General features: G+C 37.9%; 1 protein-coding gene across 3 annotated transcripts in view; it reads right to left on the minus strand.

The window, feature by feature from the left end:
• The window catches only part of LOC121872707 (ATP-binding cassette sub-family B member 6-like), a 57,219-nt gene extending 51,523 nt beyond the window's left edge, over positions 1 to 5,696 (minus strand). Inside the window, exon 1 of one of the 3 annotated variants that reach the window (XM_042375712.1) lies at positions 5,639 to 5,696. The gene's annotated coding sequence lies outside the window, so the exon portion shown is untranslated. Of the gene's footprint in view, positions 1 to 5,219; positions 5,343 to 5,638 lie in introns of those variants that run through there. The other 2 variants (XM_042375711.1, XM_042375710.1) reach the window with 2 other exon arrangements.
• Between the last annotated feature and the right edge of the window lie 3,075 nt (positions 5,697 to 8,771).

An 8,771-nucleotide genomic window follows, 5' to 3' on the forward strand; every position in this document is an offset into this window, starting at 1 on the left:
AGACCCCCAATACTGTACGTACGTGTAATCTGATCATATTTTGGTGAGTAGCAAAACTTAAAGAATATTACATAAGTCCCTACACAATCTTGTTCAGGATAAGTACTGTATTCTGGTACACTGGAATAAGATGCAATTTAATCCTTCTGTACATTATACAGGTAGGGGACCACCTACTGTATCTGACGTCCCTGTGCATTATCCAGAATGCTCCAAAAATCGGCTATGTTTTGGAACATATTATTTAAAATACACGCCAAAAGTAATTCTAGAGATGAGCAGGAATGTTTCCAACCATTCCTCACCTGTGAGCTGTATGTTATGTTATGGTTATTTTTTCAACTCGTAATTTTAGATTCATACGCATAATTTTTTTTTACTCCGTTATATGCACACACAATCCGACATACAAAAAATGAAAAAAGAAATAAAAGAAATAATTATCATAGGGTACTGTACTGTATACAGTATTGTATAGTTATACGTATCTATAGGTTTACATCTGTGAAGCTGTGTGGTGAATGTGTGGAGGTCAGACGATTCGTGGCGGAGCACCGTTGGTGAGGATGCCGTTAAGGTGCCAAGGCAATTATCAGGGGCGACTGCAACACATTTTGTACAATAATTTTTTTTTAATTTTTCCTCTTTTAATGCTTTAATTTTTACTGTCTGTACTACAGTACTGTATTTATATTCTTTTGTTATTGCTGTTTATACAGTGGTCCCTCGGTTAACGAGCACAACTCGTTCTAGAAGGTTGCGCGTTAACCGAAACCATTGTTTCAATGGGTTTTTGGGAAATTGGTTCCAGCTCACCGAAAATTGCCTAAATTCAACAAAAAAGGTAGAAAAGTACACATACTTTGAGGTGTGTATGTTGAAGGCTCCTGGATGATGATGGGAATTAGAATGGGGGTGGAGGAGAAGGGAGAAGAGAAGGCATTGGGGTGGAAGAGAAGTCACCCCATGGTGCCATTTCACCCATAAAATTTTAGTTCACTTGGTGTAATTCAAGATTATTTTCTTTAAATCAACACAAACATATTTCAAAATGACCAATAATTTGACTGGAAACAGAAAAAAGCGTTTATGTTGAAGAGTCTCAAACAGGATGTTCCTTCCTCTGAACCGATAAACAAACTGACGCCAAGCTTGGTGTGTTGAGTGGCTGTTTGGAGTGCAAAAAACTAGTTTCCTATACTTCAATTATGTTACAATAATTGTTAAAATGACTAAAAAATTTAAAATAAAACTTTTAAAATTATTGAATAGCACAACCTTCTTGATATTTACTAAAATGGTAAAGAATTTAAGCCCTAAAACCGATTACTGTATTGGCGGACTAATACTACACCTGGTGAGCAGCCAAATGCAGGCGAAAACATGTTGGGAAAAATTCGTAAGGAATTCGTTAACCGAAATTTTTTCGTTAACCGAAGTGAAGAATCTTATGGAAGGTAATTCGTAAACCGAAATTTCGTTAACCGAGGCGTTCGTTAACCGAGGGATCACTGTATGTCTACAATTTTAAGTTTTAATGCTACAGTGTACAGTTAAAGCTACTTTTAGGGGTGAGTCTAGTGATTTGAACAGAGGCTTCGCAGCCAGTTACAGAGGGTTTTCTGTATATTTTGTATATTTAAGGCCTAGTGCTCCAAATTCTAGACAAAAATATGATCTGGTAACCCCAAGGTCTCAAGCACGCCGGATAAATGGTCCCATACCTATACTGTATATGTACTGTACTGTATTTGTTTCATTTTCGAAACTTATCAGCTTACTAGCCATTTGGGCGGTTGGGCTATCCAGTGTTAGTACAGCAGGAATCTGGGGGCCAGGAAACCTGTGATGTTTGGCAGTGAAAGTCACACTGGATAACACCCTTCTAACCTGTGTCTGGTCCGAGGCTAGAATCCTTGACATTTTGGTGAGAATAACACGTGCTTTAGTTTATAAAGAAAATTAAACTAAAAACAACATACAGTACACTGTTGTACTGTATTGAGAGTGGTTAAAGAGGCTAAAAATAAACTACATGTAGTTTTCAGTTATTAAGGCTCACAGGATCACTATGTGAAGCAGTGGAAAGACACTGATTCATGATATTTCAACAGTGGGAATGTTGATGTCTTAGTGTCCCCGAGTTTGATCTGATGTCAATGGAAAGAATAAAATGTTAAAGTTTAGTATTTCTTCTTCAGATAAAGCCACATCTAAAATCAAATCCAGTGAAGGAAAACCATTTCAATATGTATATGTAGCACGTACAATGCTGGAGGCTTTCTGTTAGCGCATCACTACAAAAATTATAACCACAGATTTTGGCTGGAAAAACAAAATAATGAAAATTCCTCCACCTGTTTTGGGATATTCTTTAATTATGAATGGATAAATTTGCATTTTCAACCAACATGGGTCTCGTGATAGAGTTTTATTCGATTTTCATACTGAAAACCAACTTAACCAAACCTAGAATGAATACCTAAATCAGCAGTGGAGGGTCCAGGAAATGGCTCGAGAGGCTGAAGTCAAAATCAAATTGGTTGAAAAAGCAACAAAACCTAGGAATGCAGTTTTCAGTAAATATATAGTCTTACACCAGTCTTTCTTTCGCTGTTATTAATATGCATTTCGTAATGTTTAGACATTTTTTCTTCTATGATATTTCCGCTGGAAATTAAGGATAACCGAGATATTAATTTTTCAATATTATTAGATTTCATCAGTCACAAGTGTCTCCATGATTTGTTTACATCTGGCACCAATCTTTCTTTTGATATTAGAAATACGTTTTTCCTATGGAATTTGATGAGTTTCGAACGAACATGATATTAATTTCCGCCAAAAATCACTATTTCCCCCCCCCACAATCTTAACGGGAAAAGTTTTATTTTTTTCTCGCCTAATCACATAAATCAAATACCAACCAACCAACAAAACTAAACCTAACCTACCCTAACCTAACCCTTGCTCATGCCAAGACAAAAAACTCTTGCCCAATAATAGTGGCATTTATTGTATGGCGTTTTAAGCTGCACGAAATAGCTAACGCGTTAGCTTTCCCGGACAGTCATTAAAAAAATTTGACATTGTACCGCGTCTTTGGAATAACTGTTGTACAACACAGTCTTCAGAAAATAGTAAAATTAAGAGAACTGTTATTTGAACACAATACGGAAAGAAATAGTGAAGAAAATATATAGAAAATTATGGAAAGACAACAAAGGAAAAAAAGTCAGTCAACAATAAATAAGAATAACATATAAAATCACGCCCGTTGTAAAGGAAATTTCTCGGACATTGGAACCACACGAAAAGACTAGAGCAGCTGTATGCTTCTTCTCTCACGGCTATGTTTTCTCATATTTTGACACGAAATACGACAATTTTCAGGCTCGTTTAAGTCTTCAGTTTAGCACGTATAGAACTGTAATCAACTTGTTCACCCTTATTTAAAGTATATCTTATGAGTAATGATATTAAAGTTTTAATCATATTTGAGTAATTATCAATACTGTTGCACCAAAGTCACCAAAACACCTAATGAAATTCGACAGCACCCACTCAAAAATGGGCCGAGCCAAAGCTGGTTTCAACTAGGCGCAATCCTTTTCAATTTTTTCACACCATACGCTTTGTTTTAGGTCCTATCCAATATACAGTGGTCCCTCGATTAACGAACGGTTCAATTAACGAAGTTTTGCTTAACGAATTAGCTCCCATAAGGATTTCCAGTTTCATTAACGAATAAAACTTTGATTAACGACAGCCTTATGAGAAACACGCCTTGTTGTGTGCATCAGCTGATCGACTAGTCCGCCAATACAGTAATTGGTTCTGTTTACATTCGTTTCCAGTGGAGTAAATATCAAGAAAGTTGTGCTTTTGAATATTTTTGCATTTTTTATACTAAAATCATTGGTCATTCTGAAATTTAGTTCACGTGTTGATAACATATACAGTATAGGGATCAGTTTTTGTGTGCCCTTCAGCTGATCGAATCGGCCACCAACACTTCTCAGTTTAACTTTGTTTACAGTGGAGTGAACTTCCAGTTTATTGGTCTCTTGAATATTTTTGCATTTTTACATCAAAATTATTGGTCATTCTGAAATTTAGTTAACATATTGATAATATACAGTACAGAAATTATTATGAAACATGAAGAAGGCATTAGAACCAATGCACTCTGTAAAGAATATGGCATGTCATCATCGACTGCCTCTACCCGACCTCCCACTCAGCGTGTTCCCTTTATAAATCGTCACACGCATGCGTTCCCATACACGTTACGCGGCCAATCAAAAGCTTTTTTTTTTTTCCCCCCAATTAAAATGAATTGTGGTTTCTGCCTTTAGAATTTGCGGTATTTTTTGCCCAATCAGATTCGATTTTGAGTCTCATATTTCAAAATTCAAATTCATTTCCGACCAGAGAAGTCTGCGACGGGTGTCACTTCATTTATATGGAGTTAAGTGCGCGTAAAAACGAACAAGCAATAGCATTTTTTAGATTTCATAGTGTTCTCCCGACCTCAATAAAGTGTCTTAAGTGTAATAACGAGTGTAAATATCGTCAAGACCAACATAATTGGCAGTGTACCAACTCGTTCCTTATTCCCAAGTACACCGTCACTGATAACGGCGGCGAACCGGAACCAGGCCAATAAGGTAAGAAATAACAGTAATCCTTCATATGGTGAGAGTTTGGTTATGTAAAATCACCATGAGAGTTAGATTAGGTCAGGTCAGGTCAGGTGACGTTAGGTTTATATGTTTTTTTCTATTGTTTCTCTTTGTATTTTGTATTCACTTAGCCATGATTTTTGTCGGAAAACGCACCACCCATAACCCCGGTTCCCAACAGTAGCCCCTATCTTGTTGGGGTAGAAGGGGGCGATAACTAAAAAAAACAGGTAATTGCCGACGGTAATCAAGGTCAGCACTAATCAAAACACAAAAAAAAAAACACTAGAAAAACATAGATTTTTTTACTTTCTAAGTGTTGTGTAAACTACGATAAATTTACCAACCCTTATTGGGGAATTTATGAAATACAAACCCACCAAATAAAACAAATATGCCTAATTACTTCACATAAACTACTACTACATTATGTAAACATTGTGTTATGCCGGGAGCCTTACTTCCCTTCTTAAATTACAACACCAACGATAGATCACAGCCATTTACAATTATAATATATGGAAGAAACGTTACCTAACACTGATAATAAGGTGAACACATTAATCTGACATAGTTGATAAGTATTAACAGTATTCTTCACCTGCAGTGCCTTGGTCACACTGGGGGGCTCAGGTGTTATTGTCACTAACATGGTTGTTTAGTCATGATGATAATATTTATTTTTTTTTTATATTGCGCCTTTACATTCATTTAATATAATGATATCTAGTTTTAGTAAATAATATAAATTTTTTGTATATTTCTTTATTATTAAATCACCAATTGGTAAAAATTTAATACTATTACAGAAGCTATAGATAATTAATATATTAAAATACCAATATTGCGTAATAAATCATAAATATATATACACTCGGTATCCATATAAGAAATAAATCATTTTATACCACAAATTTAAAGAAAAATTAAGATTTGTTTGGAATATACATTACGATACACATTAGCTCAGGGTGATTGCGGCCTCCCTCGAGTACCGACCACTGATAATGTTCAAAGACCAATGACGTTTCCCACTACAGTATCCTCGACCTACAGCGACTAAATTAACTTGACCAAACTATGAACATACTGTACCAGGTATTTCTAAATTATATCCAGAAGTATTATTCCTACAACTACCTCACAAAAGTGTCTCGTCGCCACACAAACACTCGCTCAACTGTTGTGGCCCTTAATTCCTACAGGCGTTCTTACTTATAATGATTCAAAATTACGTATGCGCTTCAAGATCTTAGTTGTTGAACCGCAATATGAATATTATAAACGTTAAAATGCGACCCTTCCCTACAGGCCCAAGCGGCTAACGAGCCGTTCAGCGGTGAAGAGGTTAAGTAAAAGTAAAGTAAAAATGCTGCTGATGAGTTCTGATAAGTGGGCTGTGAGGGAAAGTACAATGGAATAAAAAAAATACTGATGTAACTAATAAAAGTTTACCTAATTGTACAGCTAAATATACTCTCCGTCAGATTTTCAAGTTTAATTACGTACTTATGATTAAATGGTTGTAAAGGAAGCACAAACTCAGAGACAACTTTATTCCCAATGTTTCCACAGGAAGGACTTTATCAAATGAAACGTTGACAAAGTGTATGCCGAATCCTCGTGCAGTGATATAATATCCCAAATTTATCAACCATAAATCTACTTGTATTATTTTGTTCTTGCAAACCTAACCACTAAAACCTGTTTTTGCAAACCTAACCTAACCACTAAAATCTATCTAACCTTAGCAACTACCAAAACTAACCATTTTACTTTTACTTTTATCCTCTTTATCACTGATCGGCTCGTTAGCCGCTTGGGCGATCGGTCACGTCTCTGTTACACACTGTTGGCAAGTACTGGGCATGCACCGGCTCCTGAATGTACCTGAAGCTGATCCAGTGTTGGTCAAGTCTTGTCTTGAAAGAGCTCACACTCGGTGCCGTCACAACACTCTCTGGCGCAGATTGTTCCAACAGTTCACAACTCTCACTCTGGTAAAGTTACCCCTCACAGTTTTCTGGACTTGCGGCTTCTTCAACCTTGAGCTGTGACCACTTGTGGAGCGAGCGTCCGCCAGCTCCAGGTAAGGGCACTCGACTGAGTAGTGCCCTTTGAGATGCTTATACACCTCAATAAGGTCTCCACTTGCCCGTCTTGTAGTATAAGCAAGGTAATTTCAGGCGCTCTAATCTCTCAGGGTAGCTGAGGTACTGTAGTGGATACCTCCCCTACAAACGCTGTTTGTCGCTGAGTAGCCGACCCAGCGAATTCCCCAGTGTATGCCTCGTGGTCTAGGTCAACCAGCGCCGCCATACATCACGGAGGTCAACTATTAAGCCACGCCTACCTCCGCTATATAAGACCTTACCTCGTGGTGACCTCTCTCTTTCTACCAACAGCCAGTCTTCATGTAACACCACCAACTCCGCTCCTGCCTGGCGGCCCTCGCTCCCGCCGGCGAGCATGGCGACCCACAAGCTGGTCCTCCTCTGAGCATCCTCACCAACCAGCTCTCTCTACATCACGCTTGTAACCATGCTGCCTTCCCAGCACCAAGCTGCATTGTACATCCAATACAACATGTATATAGAGAGCACATTGTGAGTTTCCTTTCTCCATCCCATCCTGAGTGAGAACACAAACATCACTTACCCCACAGTACCATGCTTAATATTTTATTCATCTAACTTATCCTCACCACCTACCGTAACCGAGTGAGGGTTAACCTTTTCGTAGTGAGAGTTGTAAACTCTTGGAACAATCTGCCAGAGAGTGTTGTGACGGCACCGAGTGTGAGGCTCTGAGCTTGTCAAGACCAGACTTGACAAGCACTGGAGCAGGTTCAGATACATTCAGGAGCCAGGTACTACCGCCTGGGAAGATATTGGAAGCATAATGTATGGTCTAATGGTAGACCCTGCTGCCATATGGCATCACGAAAATTTTGACCAAATCCCAGGTTGCTGATCTGACTTTCTGCCTCATTTACACACAATTGCAGGGTCTCAATTGTTTCTCTTACTATTGACAACACAACATACATATATTGTTTCTCACTTTTGATCTTTTTTATTTTATTATTATTAATATTTTATTATTATTATTATTATTATTTTTATTATTATTATTATTTTTATCATTATTATTTTATTTAAAAAAATATATTTGTTATAAATTTTATTTAGTATGAATTATTATTGTTATTATTATTATTATTATTATTATTATTATTATTATCATTAATATTATTACATTTTCGCCCCCCAGGCCCCGATGTGGGTCAGTGACCTGTGCCCGAGTGGGCTACTCCCCGTAAAAAAAAATAAAGAAATAAAAAGAGAAGTGACCAATCGCACAAGCGGTAACAAGCCAAGCAGTGGTGAAGAGGATAAAGGTAAAAGTAAACGTAACAATACTTTTACTTAAGTAACAAAATCCGAAATAAAGAGCCATGGAAACGTATCTAACCATACCTTACCAACCTTCAAAGCTAACATTTGTAGGTAGCAGAGGCCTACTCAGTCCCTCATAATGATCTTCAAGAGTGAATTGCTTCCCCATCTGGAGTACTGTCTCCCCGAAATATTGTAGTGGATATTTTCCTTACAACTACAACTGCCGTTGTCGCTGACTAGCCGAACCCTTTTCGAATTCCCCAGCCAACTCCTCGTGGTCTAAGGTCGGCTACTAGCGCCGCCTAACAAAGAGGAGGTCAACTATCAAGCCACGCCTACCTCCGTTATATAAGATCTCGCCTCGCCGTGACCTGCTCCTTCTTCTACCTACAGCCACGCAGCACGCAACACCTCCTCCGAGCAAGCCCCTCACCAACCAGCTCTCTACACCACGCTGCTCAGTGGCGTAGCTAGAGTGTGTGCCGCCCGGGGCGGCCCTTGAGTTAGCCGCCCCCCCCTGTGCCCCCACAAAAAATACATATTGCACAGTGACTCACTCTTATTTATATATATATATTAAATAGTTTGTGTACCATTATAATATTACTGTTCTTTCACATACTCAAATATAGTATGCTTTAAATACACCCCAAACATACTAAATCTTTATAAGTAACAGTTAAAC

The sequence above is a fragment of the Homarus americanus genome, unplaced genomic scaffold (genome assembly GCF_018991925.1).
Source record: "Homarus americanus isolate GMGI-L3 unplaced genomic scaffold, GMGI_Hamer_2.0 scaffold39155, whole genome shotgun sequence".
Taxonomy (NCBI): domain Eukaryota; kingdom Metazoa; phylum Arthropoda; class Malacostraca; order Decapoda; family Nephropidae; genus Homarus; species Homarus americanus.